This window comes from Rhipicephalus sanguineus, unplaced genomic scaffold (assembly GCF_013339695.2).
Source record: "Rhipicephalus sanguineus isolate Rsan-2018 unplaced genomic scaffold, BIME_Rsan_1.4 Seq600, whole genome shotgun sequence".
NCBI lineage: Eukaryota > Metazoa > Arthropoda > Arachnida > Ixodida > Ixodidae > Rhipicephalus > Rhipicephalus sanguineus.
Window position 1 is genome coordinate 35,447 of NW_023615597.1, and position 27,170 is coordinate 62,616.

The 27,170-nt window shown below is 50.2% G+C and overlaps 1 pseudogene; it reads left to right on the forward strand.

The window, feature by feature from the left end:
• The window catches only part of LOC119377882 (lysosomal protective protein-like), a 45,284-nt pseudogene extending 27,780 nt beyond the window's left edge, over window positions 1-17,504 (forward strand).
• Window positions 17,505-27,170: the final 9,666 nt, after the last annotated feature.

Genomic DNA, 27,170 nt, shown 5'->3' on the forward strand with positions numbered 1-27,170 from the left:
GATAGCCAAGCAGCCCGTCGAGCCCTGGCGACAGGTGACATTCCAGACGCGCATTACAGCATCTAGCGAAGTGTTGATGCCCACCCTTCCATACGTGTTCGGATACAGCGGTGCTGGTCACTCGGGCATCAGATGATGTGAAGGGGGCACACGCAACGTCCCGTGTAAATCTCCGGAGTCCTTCCAGGTGGTGGCCGGATTCACTAGCGAACCGTATTACTTGCTCTGGCGTGTTTCGACAGGCGTGCAAGATTAGACCCGGTCGCGCACACCTGCTTCAGAATGCTGGAGAAGTTGGCAAAATGAGATGAACACTGAGACGGAGTTCAAAAATCAGATCCACAGATGGACGCTTTATTGGTTTCACCCTCAAAATTTATTGTCTGCATCTCCGGGCGCCTTACATTAAGATGAATGTATTTACCACATCAGCGTGCGTGCTGGCTTCAATATTCTGAATCTTCTGCATGGTCGCCAACGTCAGGGCTTTCGTAAGCAGAATCATACGGACAGGACGACGTGGAGGGCTTCCGTATGCCGAATCGCCTTGAGAACTGCCACGCACCATGATCTAGTCTTCTGAATCGTCCGGAGTGTGACACGCACCGAGTTTTCGTCTTCCGATTCGTCTGGACGACCGATAATAACAATGTTTCGGCTTCCGAATCTTCCGGGGCACGGCCACGCGCGGGGCTTCCACGTCCAGGGATTCCAGCCTTCGGCGCTTCCGGGCCGCTGCCATGCGTAAGGCTACCGTCTTCTGGAAGTCTGTCACACTCAGGGCCGCCGTCTCCCGCCTCTTCGGGACCGCTGCCCCTCGCAGGACTTGCGTCTCCGCCTCTTCGGGACCGCTGCCCCTCGCAGGACTTGCGTCTCCCGCCTCTTCGGGACCGCTGCCCCTCGCAGGACTTGCGTCTCCCGCCTCTTCGGGACCGCTGCCCCTCGCAGGACTTGCGTCTCCCGCCTCTTCGGGACCGCTGCCCCTCGCAGGACTTGCGACTCCGGCTCTTCGGTACCGCTGCCCCTCGCAGGACTTGCGACTTCCGGCTCTTCGGTACCGCTGCCCCTCGCAGGACTTGCGACTTCCGGCTCTTCGGTACCGCTGCCCCTCGCAGGACTTGCGACTTCCGGCTCTTCGGTACCGCTGCCCCTCGCAGGACTTGCGACTTCCGGCTCTTCGGTACCGCTGCCCCTCGCAGGACTTGCGACTTCCGGCTCTTCGGTACCGCCCCTCGCAGGACTTGCGACTTCCGGCTCTTCGGTACCGCTGCCCCTCGCAGGACTTGCGACTTCCGGCTCTTCGGTACCGCTGCCCCTCGCAGGACTTGCGACTTCCGGCTCTTCGGTACCGCTGCCCCTCGCAGGACTTGCGACTTCCGGCTCTTCGGTACCGCTGCCCCTCGCAGGACTTGCGACTTCCGGCTTTCGGTACCGCTGCCCCTCGCAGGACTTGCGACTTCCGGCTCTTCGGTACCGCTGCCCCTCGCAGGACTTGCGTGTTCCGGCTCTTCGGTACCGCTGCCCCTCGCAGGACTTGCGTGTTCCGGCTCTTCGGTACCGCTGCCCCTCGCAGGACTTGCGTGTTCCGGCTCTTCGGGACCGCTGCCCCTCGCAGGACTTGCGTGTTCCGGCTCTTCGGGACCGCTGCCCCTCGCAGGACTTGCGTGTTCCGGCTCTTCGGGACCGCTGCCCCTCGCAGGACTTGCGTGTTCCGGCTCTTCGGGACCGCTGCCCCTCGCAGGACTTGCGTGTTCCGGCTCTTCGGGACCGCTGCCCCTCGCAGGACTTGCGTGTTCCGGCTCTTCGGGACCGCTGCCCCTCGCAGGACTTGCGTGTTCCGGCTCTTCGGGACCGCTGCCCCTCGCATGACTTGCGTCTTCCGACTGTTCGGGACCTCTGCGCCGCTCATGACTTGCGCCTCCCGCCTCTTCGGGACCGCTTCCAGGTGCAGGCGTTTTCGAAACTTCTAGATCGCTACGACGTACAGGTGCGTCTTTCGGATTTTCAGGGCCGCTGTTACGTTGAGAGCTGTTTTCCGGGTCTTCTGGACCAATGCCACGTGACCCACCTCCGCGTTGCGATGTTTGAGCGCTGTCATGAGGCGGAATGAGTCCCTGGAATAAAGAATGAAAAGGTTGAAGAAGACCTTGTATGAAGAGAAGCTACATGAGGTGAAAGAACATAGTTCACCTAAATTCATCCTAAAGAACGAAGGGCAAGAATAAGAAGTGGACACAAGTGATGTTTTCGGTCAGGGAAATAAATTGGAAGCTAAAGGACAGTTTGCCCCTCTCGAGTTCTCGGGCTGTTCCGCCTACCGCATACTTGCGAAATATAGAATCGCGTGCTAACGGTGCGCGGCACAGGGCGTTCACGTGCGAGCAGCCGCAGCCGGTGTCTCCCGAGCTATCGACCTTGTGGCGTCTAAATATTAAATTGTAAACGAGGTGATTCCCTCGCTGATTGGTGACGACAAACGGCCGAGACCAGTCATGCATGCGGTAACGCTGCGACTCATAGTAAGCGAGTATGACGCCGCGCTACGCGCCCCTGTTCCAGCAGGTTCATTAGAACCAACTGGTTACAGTGCAACCTCGACACAAGGACAATAAGACACGAAGGAGACGCACACGCAACGCTACCACTTTGCGACTCTGGCTAGCCGTTTCCAGCAGTACAGTTACTACGTAAACAAGACAAACCAACTCGCCCAATCACCAACTCGCTCAATCAGCCATTTTAACAAGTAAACAAGATGACTGACTCGCTGATGTAGTTAGTAAGACTAAGTGGGAGCTTGGGCCAAAAGCCTTGCTATCAGAAAAGTCAATCGACCCTCTTCCTTTTCCTAGAGTACACGTCACTTGCCTTACTGCAAATGCCATCGCGGAAATTATTCATGATCGCTTTTCATCTGCTGCACATTATTTTAGTCGCAAGTGTGATAGCCCGCAGCTAAACCCGGATATTTTCACAAATGAAGCTTCGCTCGGCAAAAAAAAAAAAAACATTCTGTTCTAATCCAGCGCTAATTCAGCGGTTAATGTAGCGCTAACGCAGTGCTTGTGTAGGTCTTGGTGTGTTCCAAATCCTGCGCTTAATGCAGCGCCGCTACCGTGAAACGTGAGAAAGTGCGTAGCACAGACAAGCCAGCTAGTCCCTTGGCAATCACGCGCATGCCGAGGCGGTGGCGCCCTCTCTTGCACGGCGCGGGTCACAGCCGGATGTTTCAGAAGAGTTTTTCGCGATTTTAGGTACATTCTCGCGATTAGTTCTTGGTTATTTCTGTAGTTTATATTAATTTAGACCTTGTTAGTTTATTTCGCACTGGTTTTGATTTTTAGCCTTGTTTTGGGCCTGTATTGACCACTGCGTGACCATGCGACACGAGACAGTGGATGCACGACGAACAAGGGCTCCTAACGTACTACACACTTAAAAAAAGAGAAAGAAAACGGACCGCTCCATTAAGAAGGAGATCGGCGAGCAGTTCCCGATTGAACGTGAGAGTTGCGATGTTCCTTTCGGCCATTTCTGAGGCCTGACGATGGAAGGTGTTGAGGGCGGCAGACAGGCACACGGAGGCTTTCCACAACACCTCAACCAATCGGGAATGAAGAAAGCCACGGGGGTCGTTCTCCGGCGTCCAGTCTTGAGCCACCTCTGCGATGTACTGCAGTGGAGAGAAGAGAAGGCGATCCATCATTTTCATTTTGAAGGGTGTATTTGGGAAGCGGCGTGCGCGAACATACGCGTGCGCAGGGGGTTAGGGATGAGCCGGGGGGGGGGCGCCCCCCCCCCTAGTCACTTAGGGGGAGGGCGAAGTCTGCCTCATACTTTTACTCAGTAGGAACTGTCACGTCGCTGTTTAAAGAGCAGGGTTATGACCACGCAAGTCTGTGATGATAATGGCAGCCAAAGTCCCCTGGTGTTGCATTGCAAGGAGTTTGCCTCTCATATTTACTCCCGGAAAGACAGGAACCAAAGGCAAGCCATTGTTAAAGCACGTCATTCCTTCATATTTTTTTTTCATTCATTGCGAAACCACCTTTAGTATTCTACTAAAGAGGGAAAGGGGGAGGGGGGGGCGATGCACGCGGAACGGTTGCACACGGAACTTGTCGGCAGGCATGTGAACGCACGACACTGGTTGGTCAACAAAGCTATGTCTACGAGACCAGTCAAACTACTGCACACGATTCAGCGCCGCATTGTGCGGCCGCAGTGTAGGCACAAACGCCTGGTAAGCCGCGCAACGGCCGTAGAATGTGTACGCAGGAACGGCGATGTTGCGTGCAGTGCTTCGATCGCGTGCGCAACTGCACGCCCATGTCATATGCTGAGAGCGTGCGCGACAACCCTGTCTAAAGAAAAGTCACAGGGTCCCTTATGCATTTGCATAACGCGACTCGAAGGCGAGAGCCATCGTTTTCTTCTCGGTCTATTGTATTGATCCTGCACCCGAAAGCTTTCTGCGCCTATGGTGGTTTCGCACTGCCTCCGGGATCGGAAGCGTGCAAGCCTTGTGCACCTCACGTGTTTGCACTGCCTCCGGGATCGGCCCGCCTTTGGCCAAGCGACGATGTCGCGTGATGACGCCATCACGCGACGTCACAAAGTTTGCCGATCTGTGACGTAATGACCACGTCATAGGGAGACGTGATCGCGTGATGATTTTGGGCTCACTCGTGTTGACGCCGACCGTCAATTTTCGCGCTTGGTGATGCATCTAAGGCTTTCTCGCCTTAATAATGAACTGCGTAATGAATATACTGGCTGGCCACGTACCTCGTCGCAAGTAGATTCCAAAGCGGCAACTTGCTGAAAAGCGGTATTGGAAGCGTTGCGCGCGAAGGCCATGGCTGTGTCCACGGGATGGCTCGCGGCATCGACGACACGGGTGGTCAATCTCCGGCAGGCGTTGATCTGCGATAAGGCGGTGGTATCAGAGAAAGCGCACGTTTGGATGAGCTTTTCAATGCACTGGAACATTCTATTTGTGTAATTAAAATTAGCCCGTTGCGGTAAACTCTTACCGTTTCCAGCTTACCGGAACGGCAGTGGCAAAGTAGTAGAGAGACATATACCTGCCGATGGGGAAAACGTAAAACTACTGCAAGTTAACTAAATCGCTCCCAAAACCTTTTATACTGCGGCAAAGTGCTACATATTAGGCACTTCGGCCTAGCTTTGTTACGTTTGTGTTATATCTACATGATTAGTGGTGGTTGCAGCACCGGCAAGCTTCCGCAGGTATAGCGCAAGCGGTAAATTAACTGGAAAACAAAATTAAGCCATGCAAATACCTTCAGAAGACATTACTTTGCCGCGATACGCAGTCTGGGGTTTGGAAGCAACAAGGCGGTTCTCGTACTAAACAATTGTTCGAAGGAGGAGCGCGCCGCCGAACAGTGCTTCAAGGGCCCCAAACCAACATTAACATTTCAAGGTAAAGGCGCGCGCATAGAGCGGGTCAGGGTGCCGTCACGACAGCAGGGCCAAACGCGACAGCGCTACGCGTCGCGGTGCGCCACAAAATCCCGTGCTCCTCTACGGGTCTTTCGGTTATCCCCAGCATCGGTGGTGACGTCAACTAGTAGAATTTGGTCATGTCAGCAGAAGAACGAAGCTGTTTGCCTGCAGGTACGCGCGCTCCTGCTTATCACTCCTCGCACCGCGAGGAGGAACACTCCAGGGAGGAGAGAGAAGCCAACGAATGGAGCATAGCGAAGGAAAGAGCGAAACGACGAGGGCCGCATTTCGATCATCAAATGCGTTTGTAACTGCGCTATTACAGGACTGTTTCGAAATATTCTCGCGGCTACGTGTTCGTCGTGCACAACTTTAACAGCACAACTAAATTTGGATCTGAGGAAGTCCACGGAGCATTTTACTGTTCGGAACAGACGCCGTAGTAGGGAGACTTTGGTACAGAATACCGTTGCAGTGCAATTAAAAAACAGAAACGTACAAGCAAGACGTCGTTTCCTCAGCCAATAATAATTTATAGGTCTTGAAATGGGCCCATTCAAGGTGCATAATCTGTTACAACTTGCCCAATTGTCAGTTCTTCTGCAATAATTTATGGGGTCTTACACGAGCCAAAACCAATGTATGATTATGAGGCACGTCCTGGGGGAGAGGGGTGGACCCAGGATCAATTTTGACCAATAGGTCGCGTTTTGCCCCATCGAAGTGCGGCCTCCGAGGCGGGAATCGAACCCGCGCCCTCGAAGCTTAGCAGTGCGACACCCGGCGCGATGACCTACCACTGCGAGATGAGCCAAGGTGGGGAAACTTGGTTGTGCACATCTAAGTAATGCAACGCGCTAGATAGACAAAAGAACACATTATTGCGCGACCTCCGAGATAAACAGGCCGGCGCGCAATCACGGAGGCCGTGATTATCGCAAATCAGTTCTGCGGAAATAACGCAAGGTGACGGAAGGGTTAACAAAGGAAAATGGCAACCGCTTCGCTTGTATCACGAAGCCACAACGAAATTCACACGGATTTCTCAGAAAGAAATCCTCTTGCCGAGAAATTCGATGGTCCGGGGGGTTCGAACCCGGGACCAACGCGTTTCCGGGGTGGTCGCTCTACCAATTGAACTAACCAGGAAGCCAGCAAGAAGCTTTCTGAGATGATGAGAGGCTTTCTGAAATATGCTCATGGATTCACTTGTGGCTTCGTGCTGGAAACGAGTGATTGTCACGTTTCTTTCATAGACACAAGAGAAAAAAATAGTTAAGGGAACACAGGTACGAACAGGGCAAGAGCTAATTGGCTACGTTTACGTCCTTCTGGAAAACCGAAGTTTTGAAAGGAAAGTGTGGCCTGTAACTACAGCGAGCGTGCGCATATTACGTAATTGGGACATTTTCAAGTACTTCTTACCAAATGAAAAATTATTTGTACCCAGTGCAAGGAATTCGAACACGTTAAGTGCTGACACGTCAGGTGCTGGACTAAACGTGAACACTTGGAATTCCTCAACGTGCACACAAATCTAAGTACGAATGGTTCTGGCGTTTGTCCCCGTCGAAGTACGGTATCGTAACAGCGAATTCGCGCTAGCCGCTGATCCAAGCACGGCGGCTACTCACAGCGCTTAGTCAGGAATTGCAAGTAGCACTGTACTGAGCGATAGCATGGCATCTACTTCATAGTAAACATGTGAACACAACGCTCAAGAAAAAAAAAACAATAAAGCCTGGACTATAGAACCAAAGATGTCAGCTCCGCCCACAGCCATGACTGTTACTCCCGCCGAGAATTCTCACGAATGCTCCATCCAATAGAGCTCTCTCGTTTTCGTGACGTCAGAGATTTTCGAGTGTTTCAGATAGTTGACGTTCCCGAACTGGTCTCGGTCGAAAACTTCAACGTCCCGAAAAATGTCGCAGGTGTTTGACGTCACTTCTCAGCCAAACTTAATGTTTTAGGTAGTAGGTCCAACCTTCAGCTTATTGTGTGGGTGGCATTTCATTAGCCGAAAAAAGTACCTGCGATTCGAGCGGAAACCAGCTAGCACGACTGCCTTTCAGGGAGCAGGCGCGCCGCGGTTCTGTGGCTGGAGTAGACATTTTTTTCTTACGTTGTAACGAGTACAGATTGTTCTCTCGTGCGTCATTCAGTCTAGCAAGTGCATTCGCTGCAAACGGGGAACATTAAGCATGCGAAGATTGTAAAGGGCCGCTAACCTTCTCCGGCGTACGCCCTTCCGTCGCTGCACCAGCGTTTGCCGAAGTTGCAGGCACCGGCGATCATCTGAGCGGCTTCTTGGTCGTCGTCGAAAAGCCAACCTCGAGCTTATCCAGGACCTTGCAGGCGAGTAGTCGGCGACGTGAAGCGGCCCGGAGAGCTCGTCTACCACGGCTTCGCGAGACAGTCGTAGGCGCTCGAGGCTACCTTCTCGACGACGGTCAGCGCCATCGCGACCACTAGAAAGCGTTCCTTGAAGGCGTGGTAGCGCTCGGGCACGGCAGCACGCGCAGTTGACTCCGGGGACGCAGGACGTGGTCTACGATGCGGTACCGGGCTGACGCCACCCTGACGGTCACCTTCTCCGTTGCTAGCGCCAGCCATGGCCGCGTCACGGTACCGTTTATTCGACGGCCGGACACAAGGAAACGTTGGACCGAGTGTAGTGCAACGAACAGCACTGAACACGATGGCCGCACAAGACTGAAAGAGGCACCCGGTGTTGGGCGAGGGAGATTATACAGTGTCGCGATCACAACAACTTATGGGCGGTGACGAAGTGACGTTTTACATGATTTGAACCCCCACCCCTAAGAAGACGTCGCTGTAGTCGGCTTGCGAATGTGCGTCAGCCTGCATTTGATTATTCGCTATCAGTACGATGTTTTCTTTTTCTCTCCTATTTTTTAAAGCCAATCATTTTTCAGCACATGTCTAAATGCGCTCGGCGTCTTCGTATTTCCATGTAGTCTAGTTTTTTTTTTTTCTTTGGTGTCGCACAAGTCGGATTTTTAGCGTTCGCACTTCTTGTATTCCCTAGGGAATAGGTTCCGAGAGTCTTATTTTCAGCGTGCTAATGCCTATATGCGGCCTTAATGACCTAGATTCACAATATCACGCGTTCACCGCTTTCCACGTGTCTGTAACAGTTTTCTTTCTTTCTTTTCCTTTCTTTTTTTTTTTGTTATTGTCGACGCATTATCTCTGAACGCTCAGCTCAAAACGTGCCTGTGGTGCCGTCGAGTGTCACGCCTGCGCAGTTTTTTCGGCCTGCTGTACCATATGCGAACTATGACGGCTGGCGCATGCAATATAGACAGACGGTCTCGCGAGTGCGATGACGTTAAAGTCAGCGTACTGTTTCCCTAAACGTCCGGTCACATGCCTTCTTTTTTTATGATATGATGTAAAACGAGATATCTTGCCGCACTAGTGAGACGCCGGCTATACTCTTGGCTCTTGAGGGATCGAGCATATAACAGAACCAATAAACATACAAGCAGCATAGTACCTGCCTCTTAAAGGGACACTAAAAGCAAATAATAACTCACAGGGTCCCTTATGAATTCACCTAAGACGCCTCAAAACCGAAATCCATCTGCTTCTTTTCTTAAATGTCGATTTATTGAACATCCCCCCCCCCTTCCGAGATATTGCTGCTCCTAACGTGTGTTTTTTTACTGCCTCAAGGATTATATAGAGGCACTTCAAGCTTTCTGTACCTCAGCTGAGTCATGCACTGCCTCGCGATCGGCCCACCTTTCACCAAGCGAAGATGTCGTGTTTATGACGTCATTGTGCGAAGTCAGGATACCGCGACAAATTTTGGCTATCTGTGACGTCATCGCGTGATGATGATTTTTTGCATAACTCGTGTTTGACGCCGCCGACGGTCAGTTTTGCGTTTTATGAGGCATACAAGGCTGTCGCTTTAATAGTCAACGTGCATTGAAATAGCCTTGCCGAAATAACCTCGTAGTGCTTGTTTCATGCCAAGGGGATGCTTAGTTTGAAAGGAAATATTTTTTTTTGCGTGTGTTCGCATACCGTTAGCGCAATTTAAACCACCGCCTCCGAGAGCCGCCTTCTGACGTAGGTATGCCCTCCTTTACTGCCCGACTGTCGGAGCAACGGAGCATTGCCCGGCGAAGCCCCAACTGCGTCGTTCTCAAGGGTAACGTCAAGTTGTTATCTTTCGCGTGAATGAGACTGAATGCACAAGTGTCGCTTTATTCCGTCTTGTATTGCGATGAAGTGCTCTTTTCTGTCACGGGTAATTTGAAGCACTTGTAACTAATTGCACTGAGGTTCCACGACGTCATCCGGCTCGTCTTCCTGAACGTCCACTGGTGGCCCAAATCGTGTCCTGCATTTACCTTAATTTCTCGTTAACTGAAGCGCCGCTGTGCGCCCCCGCACAGCGGCACTTTTTGTCGGGGTTTTTTGTTTGTTTGCGGCACTCTACTTCTTTGAACCAGACTTGTGAAATGCCGCTACTGTCAGTAAACAGTTGGTTAATAATTAAGTATAGGGGCTACCGGCCAATCGGCAAAGCTCAACCGGGTAGGCATGGCTGCATACGGCGTGTCCAATGGTAGAGTACGACATACTCCAAATCGTTCTCTTGTTCTCTATAAAAACTTTACTCGTATCCGTTCAACTAATGCGGTCGTAGAGTTCACGGCCTTTCCTGAAGTCTGATTTAGCGAGGGAAACCGAAACGCGTGCAGTGGGTCTATTAACGCGCTAGCGTTAAAGAGCTCGTTTTCACAGAAAGTCCGGTGTCGGCGTCGTTGGTCGTGAGCGAAAAATCAGCTTTTTCCGCGAGCGAAAATTCGAGAAGGATTGAAAGAAATAAATGATAAAAACTTTTGGTCCGTGTGAGAATCGAACCAAGGCCGACGGCGTGGCAAGCGGGTGTTCTACCACGGATCCATGCCAGTGCTTGAAACCGCTTCCGGAAAAAAAAACGCTATAAGAATGGTATGTGATGCGTGGGGTCTCCTTAGCGCATGTAATATTGCGTGGCAGAATCGTAGAATCACACCAGGCATCAAAACATGTAAAGTGCGGAACGATTGGCTGGTTTAAAGCCGCACTCCATTAAAAAGTCACAGTTTCGCCGCAACGGCGAAGCAATGAATGCGATAGCAATAAAATGTAAATTAACGCGAAGAACGGAAAGCAGCTCGAAATTGCCAGCGCGTCGCTCGAGCCCAAAGGACGCACGAAAAGAACGCACACAGGACGAGCGCGAACTAATACGTCAAAGCTCGACACTTGAAGCGCACTGCTCAAACATAAAGCAGGACGCACGAAACGAACGAACAGGTACCACAAGACGAGCGCGAACTAATTGTCACAGTGTTACTTATTTCTGTTTGAACAGCGCGCTCCTTTCGCAAACGCGGCCGCTGCAGCGAGCGAAGCGAAGCACCCCACCGGCCGCCCCTTCTTTCCTCGAGATAAGCGCACGAAAGCGACCACGCCCTGTAGAGCGAAGAGCAACGGCGTTCGCTGGAGCGGGGCGACGATCTTTAAAGCACGCCACATACGCACATCGCGCCATCTATGTGGCCACTAAGAAAGCATGCTGAATTACATGGTGTATATAAATAGCTCGCCGTTAGCAGGCTGAAAGACGGTGATGTCGTGGCCTAACGCCTAACGCGGCGGGCTGCAAAGCGAGAGGTCGCCCGTTCGATTCCGCGCGTCGGAAAGAATTTGTGAAGTATTTTTCTTTGTTTCTTTTCTATATAGTGGGCTTATTATGCACATCTTCTTCATGTGTACATTATCACCATCATGATGCATTTGGTTATGCATCCTCATCTTCGTCGTGTATCATCATCATCAGTGTGGGTTGATCGTGCCTGTTCGCTGCCGGGTCTTCGGGCCAAATAAACGTCTGCCCTACCAAGACCTCATACGTGGTGGAGGTTGCTTCTGGATCCCCCGTCCTCTACTCGTCCGCTCTACCTCCTGGAGCTTCGCTCAGGTCGCCGTTTGCGCCAGCTGTGCAGCAATATGTCACAGCACGAGCAGGTCGCTGCTGCTGCCGTCCCCACTCTGGCACCGCAAGCCACGCCTTCACACGTCGTAAACAGCCCCCAGCGCGAACCTCATCTCTTCGCTGGTCTGCGCGGAGAAGATGTGGAGGACTGGCTGGACGATTTCGAGCGTGTCAGTTCTGCTAATCGGTGGGACGACACGTACAACCTAACTCACGTCTCCTTCTACCTTACCGGTGTGGCGAAGACGTGGTTCTTCAACCACCTGATTGACATCCCCGACTGGGCTACGTTCAAAGAACAGCTGCGCCAAGTCTTTGGCACACCGGCCGTTCGGTCGGCTCTCGCCAAGAAAACCCTCGAGGCTCGGAAACAACATCACGGCGAGTCGTACACGTCCTACATCGAGGATGTTCTTGCGCTCTGCCGACGTGTCAATCCATCAATGTCAGAGTCGGACAGGGTACGCCACATTCTCAAGGGCATTACAACTGTCGCATTCAATGCTCTTGCCATCAAGAATCCGGCTACCGTTGCTGAAGTTGTCACAACGTGTCAGCGCCTCGACGAACTCGAGTCTGTTCGCCTCCCACCGGACAGTGACGAAACACGTCCTACAACGGACGCAGACCTACGAGGCATGATAAGGGCACTGATACGTGACGAATTGCGATCCATGGGATTCTCAGTGCCTACACTGTGTCCCAGTCAGCCTTCCGGCACGGCCTTGCGTGATGTCATCAGGGAGGAGCTAGCGTCCTTGACTCACTCGGCGCACATTCAACCCGCTGCGTCTCGCCTCCTACCAACATTCGCGCAAGTTGCTGCCACACCTCTAGGGAACGCCAACTCGACGTTGCAGCCATCAACATACGCGTCGGTTGCTGCCGCGCCCCCTGCGAGCTTCCCGTCACCGCCGGCTGAGCCCTCCTCTGCCCATCTGACTGCGCTATCACCCGGTGCCCCAAACCCTGCCTACTACCCGCCTTGGCGATCATCTCGCCCTACGTGCTACTATTGCGGCTATCGCGGCCACATCTCACGCTTTTGCCGCAAGCGCCAGCAAGATGAGCGTCGAGGATACGACATGTGCGAGCGTGACTTCCCCGGAGGAGCCTTTTACCAAGGCCGCCGTTATTCGTCACCTCCGCGTCGATCACCATCTCCGCCCGCATCGAGTGAAGTGCGCAATAGTTATCGGCCAACCAGACGCCGTTCACCTTCGCCCTTCCGTCGCTCCTCGTCTCCGCTTCGGCCTGCCTCCCTCACCTCTGACCACCGTCCGGAAAACTAAGCGATGCAGTTTTTGGAGGAAAAACTGCATTCACACACAGGACTCAAATTCCTCCAGCACGCCCTTGCAATATGATTTCTGTAATAGTTGAAGGAGTGCACGTCGATGCCTTGGTGGACACTGGTGCTACGTTTTCTGTTCTTCGTGCTGATTTGTGTGCCCGTCTCAGGAAAGTGATGACGCCTTACGATGGACCTACACTGGTTGCAGCCCAGGGGAACACAATTCGCCCTTCCGCTCTGTGTACTGCCCGCGTACTAATCGATGACATTCTTCACCACATAGAGTTCGCTGTGCTGTACCCGTGCTCTCACCAACTCATTTTAGGATGGGATTTTCTGTCGTCTGCTTCCGCGGCTATTTGTTGTGGCCAACGTGTCGTCCACCTTACCGGCACAGACTACTCGCTCGGCGACGACATCTACAAGCCACTTCGCCTCGTCGCTGCTACAGATACCGAGCTGCCACCACGTGAACAGCGAATCGTAACGGTTGTGTCCAACGACGTCGACTCTGGTGACGTATTGGTCACCCCGTCACCCCGCTGCCTTAGTAAAGGCATAGCTCTTGCATCGGGTGTCGTTCGCTTCCACAATGGTTCAGCTCTCGTCGCCGCCACGAACGCAACATCGGAAAAGATTTTACTTCCGCGGGCACCACGGTAGCCTGCGTTGCCGATCCGGAGCCTGTATGCGTCGTGCCCCTTACGCCTGTCTGCTCCAAAGGCCACTCTACTGCTGATCGTACTTCTTCCTCCGCCCTTACAGCAGTCATCAGCAGTGACTTGACAGATTCGCAGAAGCAGCAGCTGGTTGCTTTGTTGAACAAGCACGCAACCTCTTTCGATGCCTATTCGTCCACCTTGGGCCAAACTACCGCTGCAGCACATCGCATTCAGACCGACGGAACATCGATTGTGCACCGCCGCCCGTACCGCGTGTCTCTAGCCGAGCGAAAAATCATCGAAGAAAACGTAGCCGACATGCTGCAACGGGACATAATCCGCCCCTCAGCCAGCCCTTGGTCGTCTCCCGTTGTTCTGGTGCGGAAAAAGGATGGTTCCGTACGCTTTTGCGTCGATTACCGGGCGCTCAATAAGATCACTAGGAAGGACGTATACCCTATGCCACGGATTGACGACGCCCTTGATTCCCTACAAGGCGCGGAATACTTTTCGAGCCTCGACTTGCGTTCCGGCTACTGGCAAATCCCCATGCACGAAGATGACAAAGAAAAAACAGCGTTTGCCACTCCGGACGGCCTATATGAGTTCAACGTGATGCCTTTCGGGCTATGCAACGCACCCGCGACTTTTGAGCGTATGATTGACACCGTGCTGCGTGGCCTGAAATGGAAGACTTGCCTGTGCTACCTAGATGACATTGTTGTCTTTTCATCAACGTTTTCTCAACACCTGCAACGCTTGGATGAAGTTCTGACGTGCCTTGCGGGCGCTGGTCTTCAAATTAACACCAAGAAATGCCATTTCGCCAGCAAGTCCATTAAAGTCCTCGGTCATGTCGTGAGCAAGGACGGAATACGCCCTGACCCCGACAAAACCGCTGCGGTGCTTCGCTTTCCTCGCCCTGAGAAACCTAAAGACTTGCGAAGTTTCCTTGGCCTCGCGTCTTACTTTCGTCGATTTATACGAAACTTTGCCTCCATAGCTGCACCACTACACAAGCTACTTGTCTCCGGTACGCCCTTTGAGTGGTCTCAGGAATGTGAATCGGCTTTTGACATGTTGAAGGATGCCCTCACGACCGATCCTGTTCTTTCCCATTTTGACGAGGCTGCTCCGACTCTCCTGCACACAGACGCTAGCGGCCGCGGTTTAGGCGCCGTTCTTCTGCAGCGCGACAACTCTTCGCGAGAGCGAGTCGTTGCATACGCCAGCCGCGTACTCTTCCAGCCGAGAGGAACTACACGATCACCGAGCAGGAATGTCTGGCCGTCATCTGGTCGGTGCAGAAGTTTCGTCCCTATCTGCACGGCCGTCATTTTACTATTGTTACTGACCACCACGCGTTATGTTGGCTTTCCACACTCAAGAACTTATCGGGACGCCTCGGTCGCTGGATTCTGCGTCTTCAGGAGTATGAGTTCGATATCATCTACAAGTGTGGCAAAAAACATCAAGACGCCGACGCTCTTTCTCGCTGCCCGCTACCTACGGCCCCGCTCGGCGCTTCCGCAACCGCCTCGCATACCAAACACTGCGAGCCCACTTTTACATCGGTCCCCTCTCTGGCCTCTATAGACCACCTGCCTCCGGACAACGACCAAGAATTTGCCTCTCGCCAGCTAGCTGACCCGTACTGTCGACGGATCATGGGCCATCTCTCTGGAACTTCCTGTCCACTTAACGCGCGGCTACGTCGCCAACTCTCGCAATTTAAGCTCGACAACTCCGTGCTGTACCGCCGAATTTACCATCCTGACGGTCAGCGCTGGGTGGCCGTTCTACCTCGCTCTCTCCGCTCTCACGTCCTCACAGCCTTCCACGATGATCCGACTGCAGGTCATCTCGGTTTTCATAAAACCTACGACCGCCTTAGAAGTCGTTTTTACTGGCCTGGCATTACTACTAGCGTAGCCAGGTACGTCGGGTCCTGCACTATCTGTCAGAGTCGAAAACTCCCAACATCTGGTCCTGCCGGTAAACTGCAGCCTCTTCCGTGTCCCGCGACACCATTTGAAGTTGTAGTGTCGATCTTTTCGGCCCCCTTCCAGTCACTGCCGCCGGCAAACGATGGATCGTGACAGCTGTGGACCATTTGACCCGCTACGCTGAGACATCTTCTGTGGCTACTGGTTCTGCTTCTGAAGTTGCCGATTCGTTCTCCAAGCCATTATACTCCGCCATGGCGCTCCGCGTGTTCTCATCAGTGACCGTGGAAAGGCTTTCCTCTCTCAACTATTGAACGAACTTCTCGATCCTCCGGCACCCTCACAAGACCGCTTCCAGCTACCATCCTCAGACTAACGGCCTGACCGAGCGATTTCATCGCACACTTGCCGATATGATCTCCGCCTATATTCAACCAGACCACAAAAACTGGGACGCGATTTTACCATTCGTCACTTTGGCCTATAACACAGCCATTCAGCGGACAACCGGCTATTCACCGTTTTACCTGGTTTACGGACGTTCCCCTACTTCCCTTCTGGACGTTTCTTTCTTTACCTCCAACGTAAATCCGTCGCCATCCTTTGCCGAGGAATACGTTTCACGACTCGCCCAGTGCCGCCAGCGTGCTCGCCTGAATACCGAAGCCAGACAGCAAGACAGGAAGATTGTTTATGATGCAGCGCATCGTGCTGTCTCTTTCCGACCCGGTGACGAGGTCCTGCTCTTGACGCCTCTTCGCACACCTGGTTTGTGTGAGAAGTTTCAGCCACGGTTTATCGGGCCGTACACAGTTCTGGAACAGACTTCACCCGTGAATTATCGCGTGACGCCACTTGTAACCCCAGCAGACCGCCGTTACCGTACTACCGAGATTGTCCACGTCTCCCGCATCAAGCCCTTCATACGACGTTCCTCCTCTCCTTGACCTCCAGCGGCCAGGCTGGCCCTTTCACGTGGGGGGAATTAGTGTGGGCATTTATTATGCACATCTTCTTCATGTGTACATTATCACCATCATGATGCATTGGTTATGCATCCTCATCTTCGTCGTGTATCATCATCATCAGTGTGGGTTGATCGTGCCTGTTCGCTGCCGGGTCTTCGGCCAAATAAACGTCTGCCCTACCAAGACACTCATAATTATACATACTTATACATATACGGTGAATGACGGCGACGGGGACGGACATTTTCCAGCCGAGACTGTCCATATAATTGCTATTGCAATAAAAGATGTGCAGCTGCGCTGGTGCGCGTGACACCTTACTTACGCGTACTTAGGCAGTTCGCAAAAAGAAGAATTGTGGCGTAGGGGGCACTTTGCAACTGTGCATCTAGTAGGCATTCTAGGATAGCGTGAAAGTGCTGAAATTACGCGCACAGACGTTCATTTCCTTGCAGCACGGTTGAAGGTGATATATATATATATATATATATATATATATATATATATATTATATATAGTGTCACGGGATCATGACGTCGATGAAGACCGCAGGCGACGTGTCCACGATGAAACTCTTCATTTGGCCGACCTTGTGGCCAAGAAACGGAAAGTTAATTTAGAGCAATACACGCGGTATGCACTGATAGCGGCGAACAGAGCGTCGGCTGTCGATCAACTGAGAAGCGGTGAAGCGCGTCGACATTTATACACGTGCCGTCGAATATTCCAGCCTTATCGCTGGTGGTCGCGCAAGCTTTAGAATAAGCTCGAGTGTTCGCGTCTCGCGCATTCTTAACAAAACGATCTACAATAATCGCGAAGCTTCTCGAACAGTGAGGCGCGGTTTGCGCTGAGCGTTGCTGACAGTCTTTGTGGGCGAAAGCCGAATACAGCAAGAAGTGATGATAAGAAACGCACGTGGCAATAGATATATTTTTTTTTTTGACCGCCAATGTTTATCTTGTTTATGCACAGGGCTCCGGCCATATGGTTCCCCTGGACAAGGCAGAGGAGTCCCTTCACATGATCACCAACTTTCTGTCTGGCACGCCGTTTCTATGAGAAACAACGTGAGGAGTAGGTGCACTGAAGGAAGAGGAAAGAAGCGGTGGTTTAACGGAAGCTGTAACCTTGAATAAAAACGCGTGCCTCGTTACTTACCATGGCAGAGGGAGAGGTTGCATAGCCATTTAAATTGGCCTCTGACCTCGCACAGCAATCGAACTATACTGGAACGTGTTTTCAGGACTGCAGACTTCTGTTTGTTCAGACCATACCAACGCGTCCTTGTCCTGATTGTACAGATTAACCGAATAATATAAATATGTGGCTAAATTCATATATTATATATATTATATATATATATATATATATATTATATATATATATATATATATTATATATATAATATATTATATACATATATATATATACATATAATATATATATATATATATATATATATATATATATAATATATTATATATATATATATATATATATATATATATATATATTATATATATATATATGGGGGGGGGTGTGTTCCAAGACTCGTGTCTGACCCGCCACGGTGGTCTAGTGTTTAGGGTGCTCGACGGCCGCTTTTTCGATGGAGGCAAAAATGCTAGTGGTTAGAATTAGGCGCGCGGTAAAAAGACCCAGGTGGTCGAAATTTACGGAGCCTTCCACTACGGCGTCTCTCATAATCATATGCGGTTTTGGAACGTAACATCCCAACAGTTATTATTAAAAATCGTGTCCCAAAATCTTCAAAAGTAACAGAAATGAAATATGTGCTAGCTGCCTTCACAATTAATTTTTTTCATCTGGCGGCAGAGATCGTAAGATGACTAGAGACATCAATGTGGTTACTAGTTAAATAATTTAAGTTAACTAACTTTTTAATGAGTGGAGACAGGCGGTCGGGCAAAATAGGAGAATCGAAGTACCATTCCTGCGAAGAGAGAGCCCATCGCCGCTGTGAGACTTCGGAAAGCTGCCTCTGGTAATTATTAAGGCGAAAGCCTTAGATGCCTAATCAAACGCGAAAGGTGACCAGCGTCGCACGTCGGCGGTGTCAACACGGTCGAGTGATGCAAAAATTATCACGTGATGACGGCATCATGACGTCACAGATCGCCAAATTTGCGACGTCACCACATGACATCATTGCTTGGTCAAAGATGGACCGATCCCGAGGCAGTGCAAAACAATGTGAGGCGCAGAAAGCTTACAATGCCTCCGATCCTGGCGGCATTGCAAAACCACGCTAGTTGCAGAAATCTTTCGGAGGGGGGCGCGGGAGGTTCAATGCATCGACTTATCCGTCCACTTATCGGGTATTTATGTGCTTGCAAACCTAGGAGTGGTAGTCAGCGCCGCTCGTAGGCATGACGGCGAGTGTGGAACACTCTTTCTTTTTGTCAGATGGCGTCATGTAGCACGTGAACCTTTGACGAGCGGACAGCTGACCAATAAGGCCTCGCATACTACCTGAAGGCACCAACTCTGCTGGAACGAGACCCTCGCTATGAAATGAATGAAGAAAGGGAATTTCGAAGGCTCGTTTCTTTGTTTGACAAAACCTTAATGAAAAGCAGCAGATAATGAAGCCGCCTCCACAGCTCAATTGGTAAAGTATCGGGAGTGTAATCCGAAGGTTGCAGGTTCGGTCCCTGCTGGCGACAAGTTGTCTTTTCGTCCACTTTCTGCACATCCTCATAACAATCATGACAATGCATTTAAAACAGTACAATTAACGTTCCCTGTACTGAACCGGTAAGTTTACTGAACACAAGCGCTAGAAACGCTTATAAACTAAATACTCATCAATTGCGTCAGTGTAACTTACACAAACGTTAGACGCAATCTTATGCAGACTGCAGTAATACACTCTACGCTACCTAGCAACTATACAACAACAAACATGTTAGCTCAAAGCATCGTACTTCTCAAGGAAGGTGTGTAGCACAGGGAGTCGGGTAAGTTGTTCTTTTCCTGAACTCAGTATGGTGCTGCTGGAAATTTCAGTTTATCCCCACGTAATGCGAAAAACCGTGTGTGCCAGCGCCGTAAGAAGGCATCAATACCAGCTCGTCATTTGATAAATACGTTGCATGGCTGGGAACGCTGCACGCTGTGGTTGTCGACGAGCTTCTGCCTGGCACCGACAAAGTACACGGCCAGCGATACTATTAAGGCTCTCTGACTTCATCCGTGTTTCAGGCGGCTAATTTGATTGTACGTGATGCGTGGTTCTGTCGTGGTTCTGTCGCTGGCAATGCTATTCTGAGGCATGTGCGATGTTTAGACAGAAACCACTATCTTTTATTTTCCATCACACCTTTCTTTTACCTTAACAGGCCGAAAGCGCTGGTAAAATAAATGTGAGTGGACTGTAGCGGGCGCGACCCCCTGTCAGAGATAGGCGAAAACTTTAGATGCCTCATCAAACGCGAAAACTGGCCGTCGGCGTCCCGCGGCGTCGGGGACAGCACCAGTGATGCAAAAAACCGTCATCACATGATGGCTTCACCATATGACGTCATAAATGCCAAAATTTGTGACGTTACGTCACGTGATGACGTAATCACACGACATCGTAGCTTGGGCAAATGTGCTCTGATCACGGAGGCTGTGCAAAACCAGGTGAGGTGCCTCCGACCCTGGAGGCAGTGCAAAACCCCTTTATGGACAGAAAGCTTTCGTAGGGTGGCGGGGTAGGATCAATACATCGATTGAAAACAAAAAGAATATGGTTTTCGCCTTCGAGTCGCCTTAAGTAATGCACAAGGAACCCTGTGGGTTTTAGTCACTATGCTTCGGTAAGCGGAGGTCGTCAGGGAAGATGTCAAATGCGTGAGCATTTGTATGCCGCCTCAACGAGAAACTGTCCGCCCGTTCCTTTGCGGCGTAAGACGATCGACGCTATAAAATGCACAAAACAACATAAGTTTCCTTGAAAACTCTGGGTTTGAAACCAGGCCTTCGTCGCGAGCACGCGAATTCTTGCGAAGTCACCGAAATAACGCAATTTTATGAGCTACTCAAGGGCATCCGCCGCGATGGTCTAGTGGTCTTGAGGTGCTCGAATGCTGACCCGAATGTCGCGGGATCGAATACCGGCCGTGGCGGCCACGTTCCGATGGAGTTGAGATACTATAGAGGCCCGTGTGCTCAGGTTTCGGCGCAAGTCATTTCCGGCGCCATCCACTACGGCGTCTCTCCTATTAAATCATATCGTGGTTTTGGACGTAGAACCAAAACGGTTGTTATTATAGTCAGAGCTTCTAAAGAACATGTGCTTTTAGCGCGCTTCTCGGAAGTATCCCGCAAAAAGAAAAGTATTAGCGCTAGACAGCGGGTGGCCCTGGCACTGACGAGGCACAAATAGTGGAGCAGCTTCCTTGCGCGATAAGGCGGTTGCCGTGGCGACGAAACTTTCGTTCCACTTTCCGTTCGAATGCTGCGCCGCTTTTTCTCATCGGATGATGGTGCCGTGATAGGTCTGTGCTAAGGGCAGCGCCGAGGAACATTATTCCTTACCGCTTGTGGTGGTATTCTTTGCGCCTTGTCCGCCCCGCGTGTGCCCCACGCCTGTAACACCGTTGCTTAAATGTGCGCGCACGTTCATCGTTCGTGTGGTCATCCTACACATATTTATAAATGTGAACGATCAATCTCTGCCTGGCGCGCCGTTGGATTCTTCCCTGAACCCGTGTGTGTTGCCGCAGCAGCGTGCCTTTTGCTTTGTGACGCGCCGCATATACATGGTAAGTTCGAAGTTTTCCCTTTCAAGCTTGTCGTTCTTTTTTTTTCTTTCTCGAAATGTTACGCTAGTCTTAATCACGCTTGTCTGGAGTAGCCAGTCTGCAGCTAATCCGCCGTTTCTTTTTTTTTCTTTTTTTTTTGCGAGGATATGCAGTAACGGACGTCGTAACAATACCAAACATAGTCATACCGCGTGCTCGGTTCCCTCCTTGCCACATTGCATAAATTTCGACCGATCCAATTTCTCATTGGCGGTACAGTTCACATTTGACAAATAATTGTAAGACGTCGACTTTTGTCCAGTTCCCTGAGGTGCAAGCATGGGATCCATTTCGGAGGAGGAAAACAACTCTTTAAGTCGAAACCTCGAGGTTTCATCCCAAGCCTAGGTCACCCACTTTCCATAATCGGCACATGAAATGTACACACGAAAGTGTAGTGAATGCACAGGCAATGCAACCAGAAACCAAAGCCGACTACGCAAGGCTTTTCTATCGCAACGGCTCGTTCCCATTGACCGGCTGCCTCGTGAGTATACCAGCGCCGTGATTGGCAATGTCTTAAAGGAACAATCATTCCGTTAGTGCTTGTCGTGAATATAGGCTTCTCCCGATTAGGAGGACGAGAGATGCATGGAGGCGTACACAAGTTCACTGTTTCAGCGTATTCCGTGTAACCTTTGTCGAGTCATTTTTTCTCAAGCGTGCCGAAACTGTCATTTCGAAATCGGAATGCGGACCCGGACGGAACACCTTGCAGAAATGAACACATGCAATAGTTATAAGGTTGCTTTCTCTGAAATTGTTGCTGACTTCGCCATTTCAGTGGTGCAATCAACGAGGCATGCATCGCGTTGGCTGCATGCGATGAGCCTGCGCAAGGTTGATGTGGCGGGGGGGGGGGGGGGGGGGGGGGCAAGTTTTACTGCAGCGACTCCCCTCCCTCGGTGGTCGAGTCCGAAAGCAAACAAGTTTCACAATGTATGCAAAAATAAAAACGATGCGATGACGTGTTTCTCACAACGGCCTGCCATTGGTTCCCGGCTTTCCCGGGAGCAAAGGCGAGCAGAAAACAGTTCTTGGAATGCAACATCAGGGGCCCTCGGCTGGCATTATAGTAAAAAAACATGTGTCGCGGTCGCCACAACTCTGTATATTGAACAATGACAGAATACGTCCGACTGATTAAAGGTACATACTGGGCAAACATGGCGCCCCCTTTAAATGACTACAGGAGAACCTACCCCCTCCCCCCTTTTCACATGCGCGCACGCCTTTGTCCGTATGTCAGTAGTCATGATTGCTGTCGTGACGTAAACGTGACCTCGAAGCTACGTCATCGCATGAGCTGGAAGTTTCCGCACACACCGTCATCCGGAGCGGAGCGAAAACCTTGAATCGTGGATCGCATGCCAGTGTGTTGTTCGATCTACTCGATCGACGTGATGTAATTAAATTAGGTAGCCACGTGAATTTTCAGGCGCCACAACGGACCTTGCGTCTGGAGCGGATGATACATATACGTAAAACTCTGCGCGTGGGGTAACAAGTCGGGCTGCTTTCATCGGCGTGTCGGAAATGAACGCTTGTACAAGGTCAGCGTGCTCATTAACCTTTCCCGCCGTTAATTAGCCTTCCCCACAGTTGGCAAGTGTCCCGAGAGACGCCGATGGGAAAATAGGCGGAAAAGAGCGGTTCTTCAGCTCCGAGGTATTGGCGCCAGACAGGGAAGTTTCAGGATGGATAAATTAAAATAAAAATAGCTGACATTTCAATGACAGCGTTATTGAGGGGACTTAGAGCAACGCGGAAAACAGCGTTGATCACAAAGACGGGCGCTGAAGTGCGGTTGAGGCCTTTATTATATTCCTGAATATCGAAATTTCAACCTAAATTGAGGCCGACGCTGCGAGCCATACAGGAAAGGAAATGATAGGTTCATAATTTGAGAATGCTTGCGAAATGCGCTCCACATCATTCTTAGTCTTCTTAGCTAGCTTCTGTCTGCATGGTTCGGATCTGCGGTTAATACTGCTCAAGGTATACGTATCCCGTTGCCACTTCCAGTGCTTCACTGCCTATCGAAAAGCGCTGTCTCTTCCGAGACTGTTGCACATTACATTAGTTCTCTGCGTGTTATTTTCAGACCTACCGTTCTGCTTTCCTTCTCCAATTCGTTAATCATGAGTGCAGTTCGTACCCTGAGCTACTCATCGATGCAATGTCGCCAGCGAATCGCAGGTTACTAAGGTGTTCTCCATTAACTCGTATCCCTATAGCCGCTCCCATTCTAGGGCAGTGAAACACCCTGTAAACACGCGGTGAATAGCATTTGAGAGATCATATCTCCCTGCACTGCGCCCTTTGTATTGAATTTGATTTATTTTTCGTGGAAGACTATGGTGGCTGTGAGTTCGCTGTAGATTCCTTCCAGTATATTTATATATGCTTCGCGTGCACCATGATTCCGTAATGCCTGCATGACTGCTAAGATTTCAACCGAATCAAATGCTTTCTCGTAATCTGTGAAAGCTAATATATATATATATATATATATATATATATATATATATTATATATATATATATATATTATATAATATTATATATATGGGTTGGTTATATTCCGCACGTTTCTCTGCCACCTGACAGATAGTGCGAATATGGTCTATAGCGAATAGCCTGTACGTAATCCGGCTTCGTCCTACGATTGGCTGAATTCTAAGAAGGCCCTAAATTTCTATATCATCATCATCATCATCAGCCTGACTGCGCCACTGCAGGGCAAAGGCCTTCCCATCTTCCGCCAGTCAACCGGTCCTGTGCTTTCTGTTGCCACGTTATCCCCACAAATCTTAATCTTATCTGCCACCTAACTTCCTGCCTCCCCCTCGCACGTTGCCTTCTTTGGAATCCAGTCAGTTACTGTTAATGACCAGCGGTTATCTTGCTATACCCGCTGCATGCCCTTCCCGTGCCCATTTCTTCTCGATTTGGCTAAGGTTCCTTAACACCCGTTTGTTCGCTGGCCCATTCTGCTCCTCTCATCTTGTTTCTTAAGGCAGTCTTTTCTTTGTTGTATTTTTCAGCCACATTGGCTCAATAAATTTATGAAACTTACCATGTTTAATCTCGCTTCCTAGAGAAGACAATGTATTTGTTTTACCGATGAAAAATAATGTGGAATGTAGCAAGCGCCGTAGAAATCTATGACGTCACTACGAGTTGGCGCGGGGCATACCTAAATGCAGCGGCGCCGCTTGTAATTCCTATTTACGCGTTTACTTGCTTACCGGGCGTTCTCGCGGCCGGAGCGGTGACAGTCAATTTATCAAAACGAGCAAATGCATTTTCTTTTTTTTTTCTCTCTTTAGTTTCCCTTTAAAAGGTGCGAAGGTCAATCCGAGAGCGTGATGAACGTTTTTTTGAAGAACCTTCAAGGACAAACGGGCGTCACTTGCTACGAGGACTTCGTGTAATTTTACCGCCTCCAAGAGTCATTCACACGAGTCGCGCGTGAGCGATCCTGCACCTCTTCAACACCCACTCGCACGGAATAATCTTTTTTAACGTCTCACTTTTCTCCACCGCGGCGCCATATTTCCATACAACGGGAGGTCACGTCATCTCTGCTGCCCACCTCGCACTTATTCGCTTGAAGCGAAACAAAATGGACACCAACGCCTTCGCCGTCGAGGTGATTCAGGGGTGAATGCGCTTATGCATTCATGTACGACTGAGTCCGCTCACACCACAGAAAACACGGTCTTATAGCAAATTCAGTCTGCTCGGACGAACGCGTTTTTTTTTTTTTTTTAATTCAGGAGCTTCGCTCGAAGCTCAAGGTTAATGAATTTGAAAAGCCAAGAAGAACAATCAGTTACCGTTGCAAATGCGTCATAGCAGAGTCATTCAATTCTTCTTGACTCTAGTCATAGTGACATGAAGGGGATATCTTGTTGTTGTTGTTGTTGTTTTTTGTTGTGTTGTTTTTGTTGTTGTTTTTGTGTTGTTTTTGTTGTGTTGTTTTGTTGATGTTGTTTTGATGTTGTTTGTTTTTGTTGTTGTTTTGTTGTTGTTGTTATTGTTGTTTTTGTTGTTGTTGTTTTTGTGTTTTTTGTTGTGTTGTTGTTGTTGTTGTTGTTGTTGTTGTTGTTGTTGTTTTTGTTGTTGTTGTTGTTGTTGCTGCTGCTGCTGCTGCTGCTGTTGTTGCCTTTAGCAGTGCTGCTGGCGCTTGCGTCAGACCATGCTCTCTTTTGAACGTTTTCATTTGTGTGGTTCAGAAAATGTATTAAAATTGAACTAGGGAGGTGGGGCTAAGGGGTTGCGCGCCAAAACTACGATATGACTATGAGGCACTCCGTATTGGGGGACTGCAGATTGATTTTGACCACCTCAGGTTCCTTCACGTGCACGTTTAATTAACGTGCACCAAGTTGAACCTCAACTCGGCCGCGAATTATAATAACGTCTCGTGTAATCGTCTACTAGGGCTGAAGCATGCAGGAGACTTGCAAGGACGTTTTCATTGGAATCTGAGAAATCACGTGAGGACATCGTGAGGCCACTAGAGGTCTTTTCGCGCTGCGCAATTGCAAGGAAGAGGAGGAAGAAATAAGGAAAATAATAACGCGTTTTTTTTTTTCGGAGGCACACTTTGTCCCTTAATATCTGCCCCTTATGACTTTTGGTTTGCTTCACCGCAAAGCAACTTTGCATTGCGCCGAAGCTGACTTATGTTTCCCCTTCTTCGTGAGATTTGGTTGGTAACAACTTTATTGATGGTCCGGCAGAGCTTTCGCCGACTGGGCTTTAGGTCTCCCACGTGGGGACGTCGAGGCCTTGCCTCACCGCCGCCTCGCGGGCCTGCTGGACAGCCCAAAGTTGGTCGCCGAGGCTGGGGCTGAAAGTTTTTCTTGTAGTTTTCTACGACATATGCGCGCGAGCATACTTTTTCTAGGATTGCATATTTGAAGAGCAAACATAGCTAGAACAGGTTGAATGCGGCTGCACCGCTCAACTTATTGGCAAGCTGTTGAGATCCAATGATGTGGCACTTTAGTTTGAACATTCCTTTCGAGGAAGAAATAAAAGGCACCTATTTCACGCTGCATGTTGCCTTAATTTACGACCCCCCCCCCCCCTTTTCTTTTTCTCTCTCTGCAAGGGGTCCCATTACTTCAACCTGTCCACAAGGGGTCCCCGAAACATCCATCGCTGACAACCACTGTTTTAAGGGTTTAAAGAGTTTAAGGGTCTAAAAGAAAAAAAGAGGGACGAAGGACGTAATTACAGAAGTGACGCACAGAGCTACGCTACAGCGACAACAAGGTACGTAGACGTAAATTCAAGGTACAGAAGCCAGATGTCACGTGTGCCGGACGTTCAGCAAGAAGCGACATTACTAGCTGTCACAAGATGCGCGTGGTGAATGTGGCGTATAAAGATCGCGTGAAGCAAGCCGGTCACTAAAATGCCGCATGAACTCTCTTGAACATGGTAGCCTATAAGTGATAACACACAATGCGCGGAGAGCACATCTGCCTGTGATGGTGAGACCTAAGATTTGGAGACGGTTGAAGCAGCGCCATAATGATGTGAAAAAATGAAACATGTCGTAAATGTCTTAAGGAAGCATGGGCAGGTGTCTGGACAAAACATATATTTTTACGGCGCGAGTGTTTTGGTGACAGACTGAAATGTGTTCTGGCGACATCCGATATCGCTCGTTATTCTGGCAGCGCGAAGCAACACAGGCGAAAGAGAGAAAAACGAAAGGAAAGCGCAGGCGCAGTGCAAGCTATCAACCGAAGATTGTACTGAAAGAACGAAACAGACAAACGCGCGCTAAAAATATGTGGTCCCAAGAGAGAAACACCATTATGCTGCATCTCGCTGAGTGAACTTGCTTGGTTGGACACCACCAAGCGACGTGTGTGCTATATGATTCCTTTTTTTTTTTCACTCGAACTCCATTCCCGATAGGAATGCGATTCGAGCTGTTCGTAGACACTGACATTGAAATGGCAGCG